The sequence below is a fragment of the Schistocerca serialis genome, chromosome 3, assembly GCF_023864345.2.
Source record: "Schistocerca serialis cubense isolate TAMUIC-IGC-003099 chromosome 3, iqSchSeri2.2, whole genome shotgun sequence".
NCBI classification, from domain to species: Eukaryota; Metazoa; Arthropoda; class Insecta; order Orthoptera; family Acrididae; genus Schistocerca; species Schistocerca serialis.
Window position 1 is genome coordinate 547,818,735 of NC_064640.1, and position 25,596 is coordinate 547,844,330.

At 38.3% G+C, this 25,596-nt stretch overlaps 2 long non-coding RNA genes across 2 annotated transcripts in view; one reads left to right on the plus strand and one right to left on the minus strand.

The window, feature by feature from the left end:
- Positions 1-24,709, plus strand: part of LOC126470440 (uncharacterized) — a 93,394-nt gene extending 68,685 nt beyond the window's left edge. Inside the window, exon 2 of the long non-coding RNA XR_007586201.1 lies at positions 24,550-24,709. This is a non-coding gene — a long non-coding RNA (uncharacterized LOC126470440). The remainder of the gene's footprint in view (positions 1-24,549) is intronic.
- LOC126470442 (uncharacterized) overlaps positions 1-25,596 on the minus strand; it is a 95,510-nt gene that overhangs the window by 22,724 nt on the left and 47,190 nt on the right. The window lies entirely within an intron of this gene.

Consider the following 25,596-nt stretch of genomic DNA (forward strand, 5'->3'; position numbering starts at 1 on the left):
TTTATTTATTATTTCGTTTCAGACCCATATTAGATACTTATAATTGTGGTTGATTCTTACTTTTAATTCGTTGTATAACTATGTTATGGCTGGTTTGGGAGCAAATTTTTAATTTGATTTGAAGAAAATTATTGCTCTTTCTACTTTAAGACAACTTGGTTTAATAATAAGAATTTTGGCTATGGGTTATCCAAAACTTGCATTTTTTCATTTATTAGCCCATGCTTTATTTAAGGCTTTATTGTTTATGTGTGCAGGTTCAATAATTCATAATTTAAAGGATTCTCAGGATATTCGTTTTATAGGTACAATTGTTAATTTTATGCCTTAAACTTCAGTTTGTTTTAATGTTTGTAGTTTCTCTTTGTGTGGTATACCATTTTTAGCAGGTTTTCATTCAAAAGATTTAATTCTTGAAATGGTTTGTTTAAGATGAATTAATTGTTTGATTTTTTTTCTTTATTTCTTTTCTACTGGTTTAACTGCTTCTTATTCTTTTCGTCTTTTTTATTATTCAATATCTGGTGATAATAATTTATATTCTAGATTTTCTTTTGATGATAAGGGTTATTATATTTCTTTTGGTATAATTGGTTTATTGTTTGTTGCTGTTTTTGGTGGTAGTCTTTTGTCTTGGTTAATTTTTCCTGTTCCTCATGTGATTGCCTTGCCTTATTATTTAAAGTTTTCAACTATTACTGTAGTTGTTTTGGGTGCTTATTTGGGTTATCTTATTTCTAATTTTGATTTTTCTCAAAATTTATTTTCTTTAAGTATACTTTCTTTTGTCAGATTTGCTGTTCCTATGTGGTTTATACCTTTTATTTCGACTAAGTTTATTAGATATTTTCCTTTAAAATTGGGTTATTATTCATCTAAATCATTTGATTATGGTTGAGGTGAATTATTTGGTGGTCAAGGTTTGTAAAGACTATTTATTTATTTAATTAGTTATATACAAGGTTGATATGATTCTAATTTTAAGATTTATCTTTTAACTTTTATTTTTTCAACATTTCTTTTGGTGGTATTATTTTTCGTTTACTTAAATAGCTTATAATTAGAGCGTGACACTGAAGTTGATAAGGAAGTAGTTTTACTTTTAGGTATTTATAAATATACATATATTATTTTTACAGTGAAAATGTAATGTTTCATTTAAACTATATAAATTTTAGAAATATTAACGGAGTTTAACTGCTAATATAAAAAGTTAGCAGCTTTCATATTGGCTTTACATTTCCTTAATTGGATCTTTATAGTTCAATTATATTATGAACAGTAATGCGCCTCTTTTTGGCTTCAATTAATAAGAATAAGGGTATTTTATTTACCAACCTTCCAGGTCGAAACTGACTGCAATACTTCGCTTCTTATTCTATTTAAGGTTGATTGATTATATCAATACTTTTTGAATGCAACCCAAATGTTATGTTTAACTACAACCCTTTATTCTGCTCATTGTAAGGCTCCTTGATTTCATTCATGGTATAGTCCACCTAATAATACTATAAAAAAAATATTGTTGATACTGGTCAGATTATAATGTCTGAAGTTTTAAAAATAATTACAATTGGGAGGATTAGTGCGATTTTTACATCAAAAATTAAGAAAATTACTGCAATTGAGAAGAATCGAAGTGAGAATGGTATTCATGCTGATCTTTTTGGGTCAAATCCACACTCAAATCGTGATCTTTTTTCTTGGTCATTATTTAACTTTTTTGATAATGTTGTTGCAAGTGTTATAACAATTATTGGAATAATAAATCTAATAAAAATTCTTGTAGACTAAATTAGGATTGTTTTTCTTGATTTATATCAAGCTTTTTGATTGGAAGTCAAATGTACTATTTATACTAGAAAAACAATTATCTACCTCATCAATAAATAGAAATGTATAAGAATAATCATACTACGTCTACAAAGTGTCAGTATCATGCTGCTGCTTCAAATCCAAAGTGGTGACTTGGTGAGAATTGGTTTATTGAATGTCGAAGTAGACATGTTGATAAGAAAATTGTTCCGATAATTACATGTAGACCATGGAATCCTGTTGCAACAAAGAATGTTGATCCATAAACTGCGTCTGCAATGGTGAAGGGTGCTTCTCTATATTCGTATGCTTGAAGTATAGTGAAGTATAGTCCTAGTAGTACTGTGAAGAATAGTCCTTGTAATGCTTGAGTATGATTAGATTCTATTAAACTATGATGTGCTCATGTTACTGTTACTCCTGATGCTAAAAGAATAGCTGTATTAATTAATAATCTTTGTCTACCTAAACGCTCATAAATAATATTAGATAAACAAAATAAACCAGAAGAACACAAACCATGACCAACCATTAAAGAAAGAGAACCCATACAACCTCATCAAATCATAGTTATCAATCCTCCAATAACCATTCTTATATGAGCAACAGAAGAATATGCAATTAACGACTTTAAATCAACCTGACGAAAACAAATAAATCTAACAATAACCCCACCAGATAAACCTAAAGACAATCAAAAATAATTAAACTTTAAACCCAAATAAGAAATAACCTTCATAACACAAAAAATACCGTTACCACCTAACTTTAATAAAACACCAGCAAGAATCATTCTACCTGAAATAGGGGCCTCAACATGGGCCTTAGGAAGCCGCAAATGAACCAAAAATATCGGCATCTTAACTAAAAAAGCAAGAATTATAAACACATAAAATATAAAATAATAAGAACCAAAATCAACAAATAAAGGAAAATATAAAGTATTAGAAAAATCATAAACCTTAAATAACACTAATAATAAAGGCAATCTAGCAACCAGAGTATAAACAATTAAATAAACACCAGCCTGCAACCGTTCAGGTTGATAGCCTCAACCCAAAATCAAAAGTAAAGTAGGAACCAATCTAGCCTAAAAAAAATATAAAAAGAAAGAAGACTCAATCTAGTGAACGAACAATAAAGCATAATCATTAAAATTAAGACTATAAAGACAAAAAAATTAGAATGATAAGAACTTAAATAAACTGAACCTCTTGCAGGAATTATTGAGGAACAAATTCAAAAACTAAGCATAATCAAACTAAAAGAAAAATAATCAATACCAAAATAATATCTAATCATATTCAAATCTGCATATGAATAAACACAAATCATAAAAACAAAACTAGACAGAAACATTAAAGAATGAACCAACCATCAACAATTATTGACCAAACAAAGAGGGATCAAAAAAATAGCTTTAAATAAATACTTTAACATAAAGACAAACCAAAAGAATTAAAATAATCATTCCCATGAGAACGAATTATTGAAACTAAAATAGAAATACCTAAAGCACCTTCACAAACAGAAAAAGCCAAAAAAATAACAGGAAAAAAATAATCATAATCAAACTCAATAAGAAAAACAATAACCAATATAAATAAAGAAAGAACAATATATTCTAATCTCAAAAGACCCATTAATAAATGCTTACGTTTAGAAGAAAAAACATAAACACCAGCAAAATAAATCAATAAAGTAGTAAAGACAGAGAATATAAACATTAGTTTTAATAGTTTAAAAAAAACGCCGGTCTTGTAAACCGGAAATAAGACCAGCCCCCACTATTAAAACTTCAGAGGTGGAAAAGCTTTCCATCATCGGTCCCCAAAACCGATATTTTTAATAAACTAACCCCTGAAATGATCAAAATAATAATTATATCGCTATCAAACGTAATAAATATTAATTTTATTAAATTAAGACACCCAATATCAATAATGCTTTTCATTATCCAACAAACTTTTCTAGTTGGACTAATAACAGGAACAATAATGGAAAGATATTGATTATCATATATTTTATTTTTAACGTTTCTTGGTGGTATATTAGTTCTATTTATTTATATTACGAGAATTGCATCAAACGAAATATTTCGACCTAAATCAATTACGATAATTATTACCTTAACAATTTGAATATTTATCATATCAACATTAATTATTTTAGATATAACAATATTTATAGACTTTTTCAAAAATACTGAAACTATTAATATTGATAATTCAATCAATTATCAAGAAATAACAATATCTTTAGAAAAACTATATAATAGACCTACATTCATTAGCACATTAATAATAATAATTTATTTATTTTTAGCACTATTAGCAGTTGTTAAAATCACCAAAATTAACCAGGGGCCTATTCGTAAAATAAGATAATTTACTAATGAATAAACCCTTACGATTGAGACATCCTTTAATTAAAATCATTAATAACTCTTTAGATGATTTACCTGCACCAACAAATATTTCATTTTGATGAAATTTTGGGTCCTTACTAGGGTTATGTTTGGTAATTCAAATTGTAACTGAACTATTTTTAGCTATACATTATACATCAAATATTGAAATAGCATTTAGTAGTGTAGTTCACATCTGCCGAGACGTAAATAATGGCTGAATTATTCGAACCTTACATGCAAATGGAGCTTCTATATTTTTTATTTGTATTTATTTACATGTCTGACTAGGAATTTACTATGGATTTACATATACATACACACCTGAATAATTGGTACAGTAATCCTATTCTTAGTTATAGCAACTGCATTTATAGGATACGTTTTACCTTGAGGTCAAATGTCATTCTGAGGTGCGACAGTAATTACTAAATTATTATCAGCAATTCCGTATTTAGGAACAGATTTAGTTCAATGAGTATGAGGAGGGTTTGCTGTTGATAATGCAACATTAAATCGATACTTTACATTCCATTTTGTACTACCATTTATTATTGCTGCAATGGCAGCAATTCATTTATTCTTCCCCCACCAAACAGGGTCTAATAACCCCTTAGGCCTAAATGGAGATATTGAAAAAATCCCATTTCACCCATACTTTACTTTCAAGGACTCTATTACATTTGTATTAATAACATCATTATTAATTATACTGTGCTTGATTAATCCTTACCTCCTGGGAGATCCAGATAATGTTGTACCTGCCAACCCGTTAGTAACCCCCATCCATATTCAACCAGAATGGTTTTTTCTTATTTGCATATGCAATTCTACAAACAATCCCTAATAAACTAGGAGGTGTTATTGCATTATTCTTATCAATTAGAATCTTAATAATTTTACCATTTTATAATAAAACACCATTCCGAGGTATTCAATTCTATCCGATCTGTTATATCCTAGACAGTAATGCCAACCGAGCCCGCTGTCAAAAGGTTGGCAGCATCAAAGTCCGGACGCCGTCCGCATAAGCAGCGCCAGCGAGACAGGAAATCGCCGCAAGTCTGCGCCCGCCACTGCTGGCTTCTGGCTTCTTAAGCGCTGGAGTCGCGAGCACTAGGACAGTCCTGTATTCGCCGCTCAGTGATGTACTCGCCACCGAATTGTGTACTTGCTAGTCAGTTGTGTGTTCATGGCAGCAGAGTTGTTGTTTGTCGTCAGCCGACGCTGACCTAGCCGCTCCAACTCGAACTAGACAGATATCGGTAGACACGGAGTTCACGACCTTGTTTCTGTATCTTCGTTAATAAAGATAAGTGCCGACTTTTATTTAATCTGAGTGTTTAGGCTTTCATCTTTCTGTTCACTGTTCCAGCGGACCGGTCGGCCCGCTATTTAAAGTGTGGCGGTGACTTCGTAAGCCGTTTCTACAGCGAATTGCTTGTCACTACAAACACCGCCACAAAACTGGCGACGAGGACTGCCGAACTCGTGTGCAGGGCTGTGTGGCGAAATAAATAAAAAACATTTTACATTTTAAATTCCACGTCATTGTTGATTTAATCAGAGTTCTTACCTTAGACGTAGAATTAGTCCTTCTGCCACAATATTAATTCATTAGTCGCCATCGATGTTCTTCTCTTTGTTGACCGTGTGTACTATCATGAGTCGGCATCGGTTCACTTCACGAAGACGGTGGAAACCAAGGAATACAACGCTACGTTGCTTTAAATAATTTTCGTAACACTTCGATACTTTTCACTATTTTTTATTCACAACACAATAAGACTTGCTGTGCTCGTCGCACAAACCATAATTACCAACCATATATCTGCCTTTCCGCACAGTCCAAAAATCACGTCCATCCTCCACAAGGCAACAATCGAAAGTGTCCCTTAGCTCCTTGGAGTATCAAACAAAAGAGAATCCAATGTGAACTTTACAAAGATTATAATATACATGCCTCTCAATTTATCTTTGGCGCAGCTTTTAAGATGTTGTATGTCTCTGCATAGGAATGTGTCATTACAACTGCCCCCCTACTGTATACTGTCACTAGAAAATTTTATTTGGTTGACAGGATACAGTAGTCGACCTTGCAATTGATAGGTTTGGGGGTCTTTTATTTACAAACTTCATCTTTATTGTCTCATTTTCATGGCACTGTGAATTCTTTGGTATTTCTGAGTGTGTGTCAGTTTTTTGGTATACTTATGCTAATATTTACAAACCTTAATCCTAATATACAAAGTTCTGGTTAATACTGAGAAAATGACATCATGTAGTAAAGTTTGTACAATAAAATATACACTGAATACAACGTTACATACAAATGTTTCCTTCCTCATCAGAGGTGAAAATTAAGTCCTTGTATTGCGTTCTGTATTTATTCTGGGGCGACGAGCTTTGTTCGCTAACCCGTGTTGAATATGGGCGGGTGATACGCGCGCCTGATTGTTTGGTCGTCCGTTAGCGGGCGACGTTGGTTGAATGCGCGCGACAGTGCACTGAATATACACCGACGTGCTGGTACCGTCGAGACTTCCGAACCTCAGTATGCGTGTGCTTTTTGTAGTTCCTTCCAGTACTTAGACTGGATACGACGAGGTACATTGGAATATGTGCCCCGAAGAACACACCACACTATGTGCGAGGCGGAGGACGATCCCGTCGATTCAGCTCCTGGTAAGAAGCGTACCATGTCAAACTTGTTTGGCATTGTCCTTTCCTACTGTGACGCCATGGGTCGTTTGACGATACAAGCTTCAATTTTCGATGTCACTTGTTTAGGCTCGCTGACACTTGCAACGTAGCACTACTTTGCACAATTTTAATTTCTACACACACCACTTTAACCGCGAGTATTGCGATCGAAACTAACTTTTCACTACACCTTTTGTTTTCTTCGCATTAACCCCTTTTACCTATTGTACTGAGATTCATTCCCCTCAATACTTCTGGTCCATGCACATAATTTGTAAGTCACGGGACTTGGCATGAAATACAAAATACATCACATACAATGGAATAATATATAATACATACAATACATTGTTTACATTAACTGCAGGAAAAAACTATCGACTAAAATTGAAAAAATTTTTGACCACTCATAGTGGCTTCTTCGTCTTGGATTTTACTGACACACACACACTCGCCATTTTCCATTAATCTGTTAGAAGGAACAAGTCCCTTGTTTTCCTTCTTGAACTCGAGTATAAGTTAAGGTTTACCTCCGTCACGTATTCTTCATACACAACGACATGCATCAGCATGCAGAGAATACAGCTGTAGCCGCTCCACTGAAGCTTGGGAAGGGAATTTTCTACCTTCTACTTAGGGTAGTGGCAGCGACTACGTGTATGCTACGGTTTTTTGCGTATAAAATCTGAAAATGCACGAAATAATCATTTATATGCAGCATAGCCCTAATATGTACAGTGTTTTGTGCTTAAGCACGTTCTGGTGTGCTTGTAAATCATTACCTCTAATAAAATTTCCTACATTAACATAGACATATAAACATACAATCTTGAAGTTCAGGGTGTAGCTACTATTAATATGTACAGTGTTTCATAATAGCGGCACGACCTTGTGTGCGTGTATCATTTTCAATTAAAGTGCGCTTATAGGTGTCTTGTGTTATCATGGGAGAAAAAATAGACATTTTAATGCATTGGTTGTCATGAAAATCTATGTACACGAATAATCAGACCTTCATAGCTTCAGTGCAGCATGAAATTCTTTATGACATTTTTGTTCATAATTCATTTTATAGACGATTCCTTTGCTTACAGGTCGTCGATCACACTACTTACCTGTTTCTCGTATAGCGGCGACATCATTTTCATTCTTTGTGACTGTAAATTGTTATATGTGTGAAAGATATAATTTTGACATGATTTTTCCTTTCATGTTTCAAGTGGGTAAAGTAATTCATACCTTCCTTTTGCATACATAAGTGAAGCATCGTTAATGTTGCACTTTGTATCAAGTTTTTCGCATTTTCTCGTAAACTCGTAGAGTCTTACGGTTTTAACTAAGTTGTTTCTTGACGTTAGGTATAGAGATGGGCAAAACTGTTCTTTTCAGAGATCGGATCAGAACTGTTCACTCCCCGAAATGAATTAGCTCTTTTTCATGACTCACCACTCATTTAGAATAGAAAATAAATGGAAGGCACATTGCCCTTTAAACTTGGTTTATTCCAGTACTATACCTGTATTTTGATCTTATTTGATCCTATTTTGAAGTAACACAGATAATGAGTAAGAATTTTGTATTGTTTATTGAAATTTCCACGATATGACAAAGTTTTTGATTATTGATTTATTTTGCACTATCGTGGTTTTTGGGTGATCGGAAAATGTTGTAACTTGAGATTTACATTAACAATATATTTGGCTACAATGTATTAAAATTTCATTAACCTCATACAAATACATCGCAAGCCATATATTTTTAAAGTGAACGTTTCCTTCCGAAGACGCCTAAAATCGCAAAATCCGTACCAGAATAAGAAAAAAACTATAAATTTGACTGTAAAACGAAAGTGCTGCATATAGCCTTACGCAGAATAAAACAAGGAAAATATTGGTGTATCACATTTTGCGATACGTTTATTGGTTCGCTCGTAATTAAAGCGTAAATTCGAGTGTCCATAATAAAAATCCTATAGTAAGAGGAGTCGTCAGGAACCTAATCTAATCACTTTAAACAAATAAAAATAAAATAAAAACAAATGATGTATACATAACATAATAATGTAATATACGTAGCGGTATTACTACGAAGAACAATATCCAGTAGAGACGAACTCCGATGCAGAGCCGCTGAGTCGAGCAGGTCGAGCCGCGAGCTGTATTACTGCGTGAGCCGAGACCGCAGAGACCAGAGTGACACCTGAGTCGCTTTGCTCAACGCTCTGGCTAGAGTCGAGACGGTGGGGTGAGCGTTGAGCGGGCGAGTTCCGAGGGTGGGGGGAGCGGTGAACTCACCCGCTTCGAGACAAATCTTCTGTTCTCTTGCGAGCAGGTTGTTGCAAGTAGTTCCTATGTTATCCGCTAGGTGGCTCTCTGTCCTGTTGCTCGCATCAACTGCCCAGAGGGCAGGACGCGCGACTGAAACGATCGCCGACAGAGTGCGATGCGAAGTCAAGCTGCGCCAGACACTGCTCGCGGCAGACGACGCACAGAGACGGCACAGCATATGTGAAACACTAAATCCAATGGGGCACTGCACAATGGAGGCAGCCAAGGTAGAAGCAGGGCAGAGGCCGGCGCTGGCTGTGTTGTGTGGCGTGCACTGTGCTGTGACCAGCAGAGGCGCCGCTGATATGCTCCGTCTCTCTCTCTCTCTCTCTCTCTCTCTGCCGTGGGAAACGTTTGGAGCTACCGTTCTTTTTTTCTGAATCACTGATTGTTCACTCCTTTGAAAGATTCAACTCTATGAATTAGTTCAAGAGTGCATCCCCCATCTCTAGTTAGGTATACCTGTTTATACGAGGTTGTCTTACAGTTTAATTTTCCTTATACACTTCTACGTTGTTTAAGTTCCGTACATGTACAGAGCTTCTTTCGCCTTTCACACATTCATACATACGTTTATACACAAAAAAATATCTACCACTATAATATACACTTTGCTGGTGTGGCCCTTTTTCGGTACCCTGCACCATTCCTTCAATATTCCAAAATAATTCAGGGTGTGCTGAGCATCGTCCCTTATACTAATAATACTTACAACTAAATATTTCTTCTTACATACATAACTGCCTTACAGTCCATTAATGCGCAACATTCCCTATTTTCCGCCTTTACACTTTAGCTTTCGTACATGTACCCTCGTGTATAGCTTATATATTCTACAAAGTTGTTTGCTGAGTGCTTCAGGTGTTTCCTAACGTTAATGTGTGTCTCTCTCTCTATAAACCCTAGGTATTTGTTTTGAGAGCGATTCGGTTCATTACTCACGCTGCATAGGTCTGTTTATTATTACCCTATTTTAAAGCTTGTGTCACTCTTCTCCTTAGTCACAAAATTTCCCGCGTTTACCTTGTTGTTCATTCTGAAAATCGCTAGCTACTGTGTAATGTAAATGTATGCGTTATCTCTTTGATTTCCTCTTTGCTCCTTTTTCCCTATATGTAATTGTGTGCTGTTCTCGTGTACATAGCCTTTCTTCCGGTTATATATCTGCATTATTTATTTATTTATTTATTTTTCTATTTTCTTTCTCCTTCCGTACAAGCTAAGATTTTACTCAGTATAATATAATATTACAATACCGTCCATGACCAGTATGTACTTGTATGTTCACTTTTATTACGTAATACCAGCTTATAATTAAATTTTCTAAGTTACTATTTACAAGACTTGTGTACCCTTTCCTTTCTTGTTTTTGAATGACTTTCGTCTCTGTGTCTCATAGTAAGAGTGGTCTCAAAACTTTTAAACTTTCCGCGCATGCGCGCTTACGTACCGTGACTGGACTGTAGGTGCGGGGAAAACTCTGCATTGTTGGTGAACATTATTCGTGATAGCCACCATCGTGTAATAGTCACGTGACACATGGACTCGACCGCGCATGCGCCTTTGTTCATTGTATACGCTCAGCTGATCGGACATGGAAGGGGGGAAGATTTCTCCCTGGCTCGCTGCCTACAGCGCGGCCAATGACCTCGTCTTAACATGCAGCTATCGCGTGCTCCTGAGCTGAGCGTTGGATTGCAACTTCGACGTGTGATTTGTTGCTCGTCTCAAGCGAACAAACTCTGATCTTCGCGCTAATTTGTCTTTGTTCCCCTCTCTTAAATAACTGAGTTAGACTACAAAAGTACCGTATGGTTTATTTTATAGTGTTAAGACTCACAGTAACAAACGTTTCATTAGGTTTGGTTAAATATGCGTTTTTAAGCTGGCATATGCCCCCAGTTGTTCGCAAGTTTCTTAGGTTAATGACAGCAATTTTACTATGTGATCCAAGGTTGTACAATTTCAATTTTGCTAAAATAACATATAACCTTTAATGAAAAAATTCCTTGATGTCCTTGTGGGGGTATAACCCTTTCACCTTGTCCGTTCATGTGTTACCTAACAGATAACATCCTGGGTGAGGTTTGTCTATTATAATGAAAGGGCCATCATACAACAACTGCCACTTTTTGTTTAATGCCTTAATTTTAGAGGATTTTGGGTGGGTACGTAATAGTACTTCCTGTCCAATGTTAACTTCTGTAACCTTTCTTATCTTTTTGTTGAACTGCTTTCTCCTTATTTCTGCTTGTTCTTCCATCTGTAGTAATGCTTGACATACCTATTCGCCTAGTGTTATTTCCTTTGTGGCTAATTTAGGTAAAGGTTTAGCCCATTCGTCAAGTTCTGTGCCTTGAAACATTAACTCTGTAGGTGTAAAGCCTGTTGAAGTATGAATTAAATTATTTACAATATGCTGAAATGGAGCTATGTATTCTACCCATTTTGTCTGTTTATTTGGTACATAAGTTCTTATAAAGCGATTAAATTCTTTAAAATTTCTCTCAATCGGGCTCGATTCTGGGTGAAATTTGGATACCAATATATGTTTTATGTTTTGAGATTCGAGAAATGTTTTCCATTTATTACTAGTGAAGTTTGTTGCATTATCAGTTAATATAACTTTCGGTTTTCCCACTAGTGGTATGTAGTCTTCTATCATGCGTTTGATTATTGATCCCGACAGTACTACTTTTATAGCATACATTTTTAAATACTTTGTGAAGACATCATAAAATGCGATCACATATCTAACTCCTCCCCTAGCTCGTGGATATGGTCCTGCTGCATCCACGGAAACTAGTTCTCTTGGTCTAGTTGGAATGATAGGGTGTAATACGTCCAAACAAGATCTATTAAGATGTTTAACCTTCTGACATATTGTACACTTTTTTATTATTTGTTCAATCCTGCGTCTGAGATTCGGGAAGTAACAATACGTTGATATTTTCGCTGTACATTTTGATACCCCATAGTGTCCCCATACTCTATGTGTGTGTCTTATCAAATTGTCTATGTATTCTTCCGGGATGCAGACACACCAGGTGTTGGATTGTGGATTGCGCCTGTAGAAAAGAACATCGTTTGACATTGTGTAAAATTGTTTCAATGTACTATTGTCATCTGCCTGCAGTTTTTGCATAACTTGTCTCCATCTATTGTCTTCCTTTTGTAGTTTGCTCATGTCCTTACACATCTTTCTGTAATATGGTTGACATGTGCAATCATGCATCAGAAAAACTCTAAAATCGGAAGTCTGTTCGATCAATTCACTGAACTCGCTCAAGCCTTGTGGCAAGCGCGATAATGCGTCGGCAATTACATTCTGTTCACCCTTGATATAAACTATCTCGAAATCAAATTCCTGGAGGAAGAAACACCAACGTGCAATCCGTTTGTGCAACAATTTGCATGTGAGTAAAAACGATAGTGCTTGATGGTCACAAAACACTCATGTATGTCTTCCCCAGAGATAGTATTGGAACTTGCGGAAAGCACACACTACAGCTAACGCTTCAAGTTCAGTTGCCGAATAGGCTCTTTCACATTCCGTTAACGTTCTACTGGCAAAACTAATTATGTTTACTTTCTGTTCTCCATTGTCATTTACTAATTGGAACAGACAAGAGCCTAATCCCTGACATGATGCGTCCGTGCTCAAACAAAAGTTGTAGTTCATGTTAGGATGCTTCAAAATGGGTGCGTTTATGAGTGCCTGTTTGATTTTTACGAAATCTTCCTCACATTTTACTGTCCACAACCATGTGTGGTTTTTTCTTAGAAGTTTGAGTAGGGAATCACTATTCAGTAACTGTTTGGACACGAATTTTCGAAAAAATGACGTGAGCCCCAGAAACGCTTTCAATTGTTTACGTGTTTGTGGTGAGGGGAAATATTCTATGGCATCAAGCTTTTTTGGATCTGGTAAAATTCCGCCTGGTGAAATAATGTGGCCTAAAAATTTTATTTGATCCCTTCCGAATTCGGACTTCTTAAAATTTGCTGTGACGTCATATTCTCGGAACTTTTGGAACACCTTGTGTACCAATTCTACATGCTCTTGCCAGGTGTCCGTGGCTATCAAGAGATCGTCTACATACAACGTCACTTTGCTAATCAGTTCTGGACCCAATACTCTGTCTAAAGCCTCTATAAACACCCCAGCACTCACGTTGAGTCCAAATGGCAGTACTTGGAATTGATAGCTTCTGCCAGCATGAATGAACGCAGTATATTTTCTGCTATCACTATGTAGGGCTATTTGCCAATACGAAGCCTTCATGTCAACGGATGTTAAATACTTCACTCCATGAAATTTAAGCAATTGCTCATCTAAGTTCTCCAGCCTAGTGCGTATTGGTACGATGATCTTATTAATTTCCCGCGCATCAAGTACTAATCTGACTGATCCGTCAGGTTTGCTAACAGCTAGGATGGGACTGCAGTACGGTGAATGTGAAGGTTCTATCACCTTCCATAGAACCATTCTATCTATTTCTTTGTGAACCGCTTCCTTCTTTGTCCATGGTATCGCATATGATTTATGGCAGTACGTTTTATGTGGGTAGACTTCCATTTTGTATTCATACGTTTTGATTATTGTTGGCTGTTTTCTAAAAATGTCGCGGTATTCATAAATAAGATCTGCTAGTTCATTTTGTCGAGTTTCTGAAAGACAAGTGGATTTTCCTACCTTCTCGTGGGCAGCCTGTTCGTTAATTATTTCCGTGTCTAATTGTTCGGGGTAAGGAATATCTATCAATAACACTTGTGGGTAAACTAATTTTACTTCAGCTTGTTTCTGTAATTGGCCATTACGCTCTATTGTTGACTTTACAAGATTGACCTTCACACTACGACTGCCCACTCGGAAATAGCAAAGTCCACTGCCTATGTCGATGTTCACTTTATACTGCCGGAAAACTTCCATGCCTAAAATACAATTGACGATTAACATGTCAACGATTAAGAATGTACAGTTTATCGTGACATCGCTAATGGTAACAGGTATTTGCGTCTGCCACTTAATACTTTTTGACTTGTTACCTATAGCTGTCAAGATTTTACAATTTTCCGTTGGCAACGCTGGTACTTTTAACACTTTCGAAACTTCTTTAAATAAACTGTTAGAAATAATATTCGTAGATGCGCCTGTATCTAAAATTACGTTGGTAATTATAGTTCCTATCTTTGCTGTTATTACAGCCTGCATGAGGTCACTTACCTTCACATAGATCATCTTCTATGGTCGCATCCTGATCATATCTTAAAAATAATTGTCTAAGATGTAATGTGTGCTTGTTTGTGCCCCCTGTTGTCAAATCGGTCGGCCGGTGGGGGCTCATTACGACCGATTGTTGTTTACCAGGGGAGACAACGGCGTTGCTTCAGTACTGTCCGTTACATCTACAAAGTGTACTGAGTGGTTATTCTGTCGCCAATTAGTTTCCGGACCGCTGCGTGCAACATTTTCTTGCGACCGGCCGTCGCTATTCCTCCTTGGTCTGTCATTCCTATTACTGTAACTATTGTAATTTTCATTTGTGTGCCGCCTTTCATCACGCGGGCCTGACCAATCATTCACGTGATTTCTATCATTTCCATACCGCCGTGGACCGTAATCTGTACTATACCTTCGGTCTTCACGTCTCTGTGGCGCCGAATTCCTCCGATTCCCGTAATTCCAGGTTCCATTATTTGGCCTCGTCGCATACGGATGCCAACTGTGTGGGTTGTGTCCACTGCCATTAAAATGATATCCGTTACCGTTGTTTTGATTGGTTCCGGAATATTCATTCCGATTACTTGTGCTCGGCTCTTCGTATATTAGATCAATTGAGTCAAGCACGGAAAGAAAGTAGTCAAGGTCGTTTTCCGGTATGGTTACCAATTTTTCTCGTAAATTCGCGGGTAGTCGGTTTTTCAGAATTTTGAGAACGTCTACGTGCGGTATTGGATTGTTCCAATAGCGCGTCTTATTCAAGTACTTTTCGAAATACTTTCTCAACCCGCCGTTTTTTAGGTTGAACGGTTGTGGGTTGAATACCTCACGTCGCAGTCTTTCTGGGACCCCAGCAGACCAATATTTCTCCAAGAAAGCCCGCTCAAATTGTTCGTAGGTGACGCACTGTTCAGCCATGTCTGTGGCCCACAAAAGTGCGTCGCCTTGTGTGAAGCCTACTACATATCTAATCTTCTGTGCCTCAGTCCAGTTTCTTGGTAAGACATTTTTAAATGCTCTTACAAATACGACTGGATGGGTTTTTCTGGATTCTGTGGAGAAAACTGGAAACTGTCTATGTTCAAACAGGCTCTCATCGACTAGAATCGTCGAGATGCAAGGCGACACGCCTACTGCCTGTTGCAGCACCGCGTTTGGCGAATAGCCATTGTTTGCCTGTGCCGGTGCGTGCACATACGCCGGACAGGGCGCGTGATGTTCTGCGTTACTGACATCGTAATCTGGCATGGGCGAATAAGTGTCGCGCTGCTTGTTGCTTGACGTAGGCAAGTCATTTGAAACATTCAGTCTACCAGCAATTTCCTTGCGTATTCTGTCCTCGGCTACTTTGATTTCATTACCTAATTTTTCAAAAAGTTTTGTTTCCCGGCCAGTTATTGATTCATTTACATTACCGTTTTCTAAAGTTTCATTTATTTCGATAATGTCGGCGTTGATACGTCGAGTCTCCTGTTTCAGAAAACCGACTTCTTCGTTAACTTTATTAACTTGGTCAGGTATTTCTTCACATGCGGACTGTACTCTTGTTAAATTTAATTGAATAGCCTGTACGTTTTCATCTATTTCTTTTTGTACAGTTTGTGTTTGATTGTGTGTTTCTACTATTTCTGACAGTTCCTGTTCCTGTTTGTTTGTAAGATCTGACAATTTCTTTTCTAAATCATTTGCCAATACATTGTATACACTATTGACGGTTTTGATGACTTTGTCTTCGATCTTTTGATCGATTTCATTGGTGAGTTTATTTAAGCGTTGATCGAAATGTCTGTGCATGTTCGCCAGTTTTGTGTTCGTTGTGTTGTGACTGATCTTTAAATCAGATAATTGCTCGCTCACGTTTGACATCAGACTATATAATGCCTCAAGCGTAACTGACGAAGCTTGTGTGTTTGTATTTATGCCATTATTTGTAGCCATTGTTTCTCTGCCATGGTCTGATTGAATCGAAACCGGGCTAGGTTCACTGATTTCACGCGAAATATTTTCATCTGATCTGGTAATCGATGCTTCATCGACTGTGCACAAGTTTTCATTTGCAAGTGGTTCATTATTGTTAATCCCTGTGGAGTGCAATTGAATCGTATTTACTTCTACATTATGTTGTGCTGAAAAACTAATTGCATCATCATTTACGTCACTATTGTCAGAATCGGTGACGTGTCCATGAACATTTGTTAAATTAAAGTTCTCCGATTCCATTGTGAAGATATTATTTTTATCTGTACTTTACTGTTAATCTAAATCTTTAAATTCTCTCGCAGTTGAATTAATAAAAATATCTCGCGATTGTTATTTGTTGTGCGTCAGAAATTTACAAGATGGCACACTACGTCTTCCAATTCTGCGATTGTTGAACATAAAAAAGTAATTATCAAAGTGTAATTGTGTGTTGCCACAAACACTACCAGGATTTTAATATGGACAGGAAATGGTTCTGCTTTAAGTGGAACTAAGCCAAGGTGCAGCCACTGCATGCGTTTGCGCTTTCCTACCTTAATTCCGACAGAGCTGCGTCACTCACGATTACGTTAGTTTTGTAAATCCTTGTCCTTGTCCTTGTTCCTTCTGGTTATTGTGCCATCCGTTTATACAGTTAATACTGTTTCACTTTATTCGTCATTTTCCATGTGCGTCATGTAACAGAGAAACAGTAATTAGTACAAGTACATTAGTAGCACAACAATGAAGTACTTACTCTTTGTTCCACCAGCACTGTCCCTGTCAGCGGTCGCCAGTGTGGCGAAATAAATAAAAAACATTTTACATTTTAAATTCCACGTCATTGTTGATTTAATCAGAGTTCTCACCTTAGACGCAGAATTAGTCCTTCTGCCACAATATTAATTCATTAGTCGCCATCGATATTCTTCTCTTTGTTGACCGTGTGTACCATCATGAGTCGGCATCAGTTCACTTCACGAAGACGGTGGAAACCAAGGAATACAACGCTACGTTGCTTTAAATAATTTTCGTAACACTTCGATACTTTTCACTATTTTTTATTCACAACACAATAAGACTTGCTGTGCTCGTCGCACAAACCATAATTACCAACCATATGGCTGCCTTTCCACACAGTCCAAAAATCACGTCCATCCTCCACAAGGCAACAATCGAAAGTGTCCCTTAGCTCCTTGGAGTATCAAACAAAAGAGAATCCAATGTGAACTTTACAAAGATTATAATATACATGCCTCTCAATTTATCTTTGGCGCAGCTTTTAAGATGTTGTATGTCTCTGCATAGGAATGTGTCATTACAGCTGGTTCAACTTGTTTCTGGTTATCCTCATTATAGCGATGAACTTTTGGGGGCTGGTTTAATTTGTGTTCACGATGTCTGCCGACTTACAACAGTTGCTCTTGTTACAGAGTCAGCAAATACAAAGTCTGGTGGAAGCAATCGCCAAACAAGCGACTAATCCACCAACACAAAAGGAACAAGCACAGGCAGCACCACCTTTCCGTGTTTTTGATGCATCATGTGAAGAATGGCGAGAATATTTCGCGCAGTTGCAGGCGCACATGACAGTCTACAAAATCACAGGTACTGAGCGGCAGCTTTATTTAATTTCCACTGCAGGCGTGGAAGTCTATCGACTACTTTGTAAGTTGTTCCCGGAATCCCAGCCAGAAGCTTTAGACTATGACGTTGTTGTTAACAAGCTTGCTGAGTATTTCGAGTCGCGAGTTCATGTGGCAGCAGCCAGATTCAAATTCTTCAGATTAAAGAAACTGCCACATCAATCTAATAAACAGTGGTTAACAGATTTACGGGGCCTCACCCGTCAGTGCCGATTTAATTGTGTGTGTGGAGCTTCCTACAGTGATGTCATGTTACGAGACGCTATTACTCAAAACATTGCAGATTCTCGTATTCGTGCTGCTATCTTAAAGTTGCCTGACCCGTCATTAGAGACTGTGATGAACATCATTGAAGCCCAAGATACTTTTGACTATGCTGAGTGTGAGTTAGATCAGCCATGTATTTCTCAAATTGCCTGTGCTAAGCAAGTTATGTCACGCCCGCGGCCCCACCGGCAGAGTCGGACTGTAAACACTAGCCGGCCGCGTCAAGTTAAACACATTCGTCAGCCGCGTGTGCAAAATGATAGAGTTAAGTCTTGCCCTAAGTGTGTTCTTGCTCATCCTCGTGAACGTTGCCCGTTAAGAAACGCGGTTTGTCACTTTTGTCAAAGGAAAGGACACATCCAGACTGTTTGTTTGCGTAAACGCAAGAACAATTCTAGTGCTGCCCAGCCCATGGATATTCATGTTCTTCAAAGCCAGCCCGCCCAGAAGGTCGCGTTTAAAGACTCTTCCACGGTTCGTGTGGGTAATAAACTTGTTCGCAATAAGCCACCCACCCAGCCCTCTGCTATGCGACCCAAGCGTAATTCAAACGCTGTAAAACGTAATGTACAGACTGCAAGTGACGCGGGAGTTGTTGTTCCACCCGCCCAACCCACGAGTTGTCGTAAGCAGCGAACACGCGCTAAACGCGCTGATTTTGTGTCTTCCGCCTCCACTGCACCGATCCAGAGACAGTGTAATAAACTATTTGTGAAGCTACGCATCCAGGATAAGACCTTCAATTTTCAATTAGACACTGGTGCGTCTGTGACTCTCATAAATGGTGCTACGTATGCGGCTATCGGCCGCCCTAAACTTCCAGCGGCAAAACATTCTTTGGCTACTTATAGTGGCGAACACATTCCTGTGTTAGGTGTATGTAGCGTGCCAGCCACATTCCGTGGCAATACAAAAACAGTTTCATTCACAGTGCTCCGCGCTAAAGACTGTGTAAATATTTTCGGATTAGACTGTTTTGACTTGTTTGGCCTGTCTATCCAAGATAATGTGTTGCAAATTAATTTTGTTGTTGTTCCTCAAGACAGCATACCCGATTTGTGTAAACGATACAGTGACATATTTAAAGACGAACTAGGTTGTGCTGCGAACTTTGCCGCTCATACTACGTTAAAAGATAATGCTCAGCCTCGATTTTGTCGTGCTCGTCCAGTGCCTCACGCCCTCCGGGCACCTGTAGAAGATGAACTTCGTCGTTGGCAAAACAATGGTGTTATTCAACCCGTTTCAGCGAGCCAGTGGGCTTCTCCCTTAGTTATTATAAAGAAACCGTCTGGCAAGTTACGTTTGTGTGCTGATTTTAAGTCGACAGTTAATCCTCAGACTGTCATTGATTCTTTTCCTTTGCCTAGACCGGACGAGCTGATGGATTAGTTAAGAGAAGCTCGTTTCTTTTCCAAAATTGATCTCCGTGAAGCCTATTTGCAATTGCCCCTCGACGAGCAATCACAACAGTATTTTGTCATAAACACGTCGTTGGGGTTGTTCCGTTTGCTGCGTTTGCCTTTTGGTTGTGCGTCAACTCCAGCTGTTTTTCAGCGTTTTTTGTCACAACTTCTGGCTAATGTGCCATCGTGTTGCAACTATTTAGACGATATTGTTGTGTCCAGTCGGACGCCTGCTGAACATTTCCGTAATTTGGTGTGTTTGTTTAAAGTGTTGTCTCAGGCAGGCCTACGTTGCAACATCGATAAATGTTCATTTTTCCTTACGGAGATGGAGTATCTGGGACATGTTATTAATGCTCAAGGCATTCATCCCTCCCAGTCACATTTAGCAGCTATTCGTGATTTGCCCGCCCCTCGCAATCTGCATGAATTGCAAGCAGTTCTTGGCAAATTGACGTATTATATTAGAATTATACCTAATGCATCACAGATTGCTGCACCGTTGCATCGTCTCCGCTGTAGGAATGTTCCGTTTGTGTGGTCAGCTGATTGCCAATCAGCCTTTCAGCAGCTTAAAGAGGCTTTATTGAATGATCGTTGTCTGGTCCATTACGACCCTAACAAGCCTCTGGTGTTAGCTTGTGATGCCTCTTCTTTCGGCCTCGGTGCTGTGTTGTCCAACCGAGTCGGTAACACCGAACGTCCTATTGCGTTCGCATCTAAATTGCTAAACAAAGCTCAGTGTAATTATAGCCAATTGGACAAGGAAGCGTTGGCTATTGTGTTCGGTGTCACAAAATTCCATCACTACCTCTATGGTAGACCATTCTATTTAGTAACAGATCACAAGCCCCTGACGTCACTGTTTCATCCGTCTAAACCAGTTCCTCAGCAGACAGCTCAGAGACTACAACGTTGGGCTCTTTTGTTATCACAATACCAGTATGAGATACTGTATCGCCCTACAGCTCAGCATGCAAACGCTGACGCGCTTTCTAGATTGCCGATTGCTGCGGATGATGTCTTCGATTCCTCTGAAGACTCTTGCCATCAGATTGACGCCGATGAGCATCAATCCCTCCGGGATTTTCCAGTTGATTATCGTCAGGTGGCATGTGAGACAGCTACGGATCCTCATCTGAGTTTACTAGTACGTTTTGTTCAACGTGGTTGGCCGTCCAAGGCAAAGGACATATCGGATGCTGTGGTTCATCGCTATTATCTGCAACGTCATCTGTTGTCTGTTTCGCATGGAGTTTTGCTGTTACGCACCGAGAATGACCAGCTTCGTGTAGTGGTTCCCCAAGTGCTCCAATCCAAGGTCCTCGACTTGTTGCATCAAGGTCATTGGGGAGTGGTCCGCACCAAGCAGCTTGCCCGCCGTCATTGTACATGGATCGGCACTGATAAGCAGATTACGCAGATGTCTACAGATTGTTCGACGTGTGCCAAACACCAAGCTGCTCCGCCTCAACGCTATTTTGAGTGGGCACGCCCTGCCGGTCCCTGGCAGTGAGTACATATTGATTTCGCTGGTCCATATTGGATTTCTCGTTGGCTCATCGTGATAGATGCATTTAGTAATTTTCTGTTTGTTGTGCCCATGCAGTCTACAACGTCTGCACAAACTATACTGGCGTTAGCTTCAAATTTTTGTCTTGAGGGTCTTCCAGAAGTTTTAGTGTCTGACAATGGTTCACAATTTACCTCTGCTGAATTTGAAAGTTTTGGTTCTGCCAATGGCATTCGCCATGTTCTTACTCCGCCGTTCCACCCTCAATCGAATGGTACAGCGGAACGTTTTGTACGTACATTCAAGGATTATATGGACCGCCTCCGTGCTACGCACTCTCGTCAGCAGGCCCTCATCACGTTCCTGTCGTCGTACCGGACCACGCCACGTGACGGCCCTTCACCTGCAGAGCTTCTCCACGGCCGTCGTCATCGCACCCTACTACGGTTGTTGCACCCCCCGGATCGACCCGCCGCTTCTGAGCATCGCACGCGTTTTCAGCGCAACGACGCCGTTTTTTTCAGAGTTTATCACGGTCGCCGTCGTTGGGAACGTGGTACCGTGATACGTGTCCAGGGTCGCGGTTTTTATACTGTTCAAGGTGCTACTGGGGTGCACAGGAGGCATCAGAACCAGTTGCGTCGCGCTGGCCGCCCGGTTTCTGCCGCTCGTTCTTTGTCCACAGATTTGGTCCGTGGCGGGTTCCAGCCGCGCCTTCTGACTTCGCTGCCGCCCCCAGGGCAGCAGCAGCAGCCGTCGCCGCTACCACGCCGACAGCCCGTCCCGTTGATGCCTCCCACGCAGCTTCATCCGGGAGCGCCCCAGGTGGTCGCTCCAGCGCCTGCGGTCCCTCTTCAGTCGCCACCGCCTTCGGAGCTGATGGACGTCGACCCCTCAGCCGGGCCGCCTTCCCAAGCAGTGGCTGTGCAGCCTGTCCTGCAGCTGCTTTCCTTGGGCACCCCCAAGGAGTCTGACACCGCAGCGCCTAGTCCGGCGCCCACTCAGCAGCCGTCGACGCAGCGTCAGGAGACGCTGCCTCTCTTCGTGGGTCCCGACGCCCCGTCGCGTCCAGTACCAGAAGCTGCGCCCTTGGTCACAGGCGTGCAGCCTGACCTCGGTTATCAGTCGGTGTTCCCGAGGCTCCGCACAGCCAATGCTGGGGTGCGGACCGGGGACTGCCACCGACAACAGTCTCCGCCCCGGTCTCTTCTGCTATGCCTGCGGCCAGACCCCTTCCCCGCCGTCGACGCTCGCCACGTCATTATTCAACGACGGTGCGGCGATTTGGGGGGGAGGAGTGTTATATCCGAGCCAGTAATGCCAACCGAGCCCGCTGCCAAAAGGTTGGCAGCATCAAAGTCCGGACGCCGTCCGCATAAGCAGCGCCAGCGAGACAGGAAATCCCCGCAAGTCTGCGCGCGCCACCGCTGGCTTCTGGCTTCTTAAGCGCTGGAGTCGCGAGCGCTAGGACAGTCCTGTATTCGCCGCTCAGTGGTGTACTCGCCACCGAATTGTGTACTTGCTAGTCAGCTTTGTGTTCATCGCAGCAGAGTTGTTGTTTGTCGTCAGCCGACACTGACCTAGCTGCTCCGACTCGAACTAGACAGATTTCGGTAGAAATGGAGTTCATGACCTTGTTTCTGTAGTTTCGTTAATAAAGATAAGTACCGACATTTATTTAATCTGAGTGTTTGGGCTTTCATCTTTCTGTTCACTGTTCCAGCAGACCGGTCGGCCCGCTATTAAAAGTGTGGCGGTGACTTCGTAAGTCGTTTCTACAGCAAATTGCTTGTTGCTACGAACACCGCCACAAAACTATCAATCAGATTTTATTCTGAATTATAGTAGTTGTTGTATGCTTATTAACATGAATTGGAAAACGACCTGTTGAAGAACCTTACATTATAACAGGACAAATCTTAACAATTATCTACTTTACATACTTCTTAATTAATGTACATGTTGCAAATGCATGAGATAAACTAATTAAGGAATAATAAGTTAATTAGCTTAGGAAAAGCATATGTTTTGAAAACAAAACTAGAAGTTTAACTCTTCTATTAACTTTTCTTAAAAAATTTCACTACATAAATGAAATAAATAAAATCTTTAAACAAACAAAGAAAATAAAAAAATTTAAAGATAATGGCAAAAAACTTTTTCAAGCTAAGTACATTAACTTATCATAACGAAAACGTGGTAATATCCCACGAACTCAAATAAAACCTAAGGACATAACAGCAAGCTTAATAAAAAATTTAAAGAATAAAAGTCACCACCTAAAAATATTAAAGCTAATAATATTCTTATAAAAACATTTCTAGTATACTCAGCTAAAAAAAATTAAAGTAAAACCACCTGCACCATATTCAATATTAAAACCTGAAACTAACTCAGATTCACCTTCGGCAAAGTCAAAAGGAGTACGGTTAGTCTCAGCTAAACAAGAAGCAAAACAAGCTAAAGCTAACGGAAAAGAAATAATAATAAATCAACAATAAAGCTGATAATTTATAAAATGAAACATGTTAAAACTACCAATTAAAATAATTAAAGATAATAAAATTAAAGCCAAAGTAACATCTTATGAAATTGTTTGAGCAACAGAACGAAGAGAACCTAGTAAAGAATAATTTGAATTAGAAGACCAACCAGCAATAATAACAGTATAAACACTTAATCTAGTACAACATAAAAAAAACAAAAATCTATAAGAAAAAGAACACATATAAATTAAGTAAGGGAAAATCACTCAAACAGCCAAGGAAATTATTAAATTAAAAACAGGGGAAAAGTAATAAAGTAAATAATTGGATATAATAGGAATTGGCTGCTCCTTACAAATTAACTTGATAGCATCACTAAAGGGTTGAGGAATTCCAACAAAACCTACCTTATTTGGACCCTTTCGAATTTGAATGTAACCTAAAACCTTATGCTCTAATAAAGTTAAAAAAGCAACACTAATTAAAACACAAATAACTAATAAAAGAAAATTCAAAATAAACATAAATAAATCATAAAGTATCAATACTATTTGTAGAAAAAATCTACATAAATGAATTCTAAATTCAACACATTAATCTGTCAAAATAGTAATTTAATTAGTATTAATCAATAAAATAAAAAATATTTCAAGCATATGGGTCTTTCGTACTAATATGAATTAATAACCGACCTGGCTCACGCCAGTCTGAACTCAGATTATGTAAGAATTTAAAGGTTGAACAGACGTAATTACTGGACTACTGCACCTAAAATTTTTCTTAATCCAACATCGAGGTCGCAATCTGCTTTGTCGATATGAGCTCTCAAAAACAATTACGCTGTTATCCCTAAGGTAACTTAATCTTATGATCATAAATTATGGATCAAAACAACAAACATAAATAAATGATATAATAATGAAGAGTTTATTTTTTCTTCATGTCACCCCAACAAAACATCATAATTAAATATAGAAAGACAAACAAAAAACTATATAAAAATAAAATGTTAAGCTCTATAGGGTCTTCTCGTCCTAAAGAAAAATTAAAGCCCTTTGACTCAAAAGTTAAATTCAAAAATTTATTAAGAGACAGTTGATTTCTCATCAAGCTATTCATTCCAGCCACTAATTAAGAGACTAATGATTATGCTACCTTTGCACGGTCAAAATACCGCGGCTCTTTAAAAATCTGCTCAGTGAGCAGGCCAGACCTCAAAGTATTTTCAAGAGGACATGTTTTTGATAAACAGGCGGAAATCAATTTTGCTTGGTTCCTTATAATAAATTCACAAGGTAAAAATTATATACAAATAAATATACTAATTCTATCATTATTACAAAAATTTTAAAATTAAATTTATAATCTTAATAAAAAACCTAAAATAAGTATAAAATGAAAAATAAAAATAATGAACTAAAACATAATCTCAGAGATAGCTGGTTTAAAGCTTACTATTATATTTTATAAAACAAATTATAGGTTATTAACTTCAAAGCTTATCCCTTAAAGAATAAATAAGTTAATATTTATACCTAAAAAATTAAATAAAAACAATTAACTTCAAAAAATTAAATTTTTTCTTAAGAAACTAGATATCTTGTTAAACGGTTAACATCTCATTTCTATAAATAATTTAATAATAAGTTTGATACATTAACTATAAATTATTTATAAATCAACCCAAATCGAGACAAGTAAAGTAAATACTAAAATACAAAAGGTACAATAAATAAAATCTACCTTTCAATATTTAAAATAATATTTCATAAAACAATTATATTACCAATAAACTATAATCTAAAAAATCTATTCTACAAAATACACTAAGACAAAATTCGAT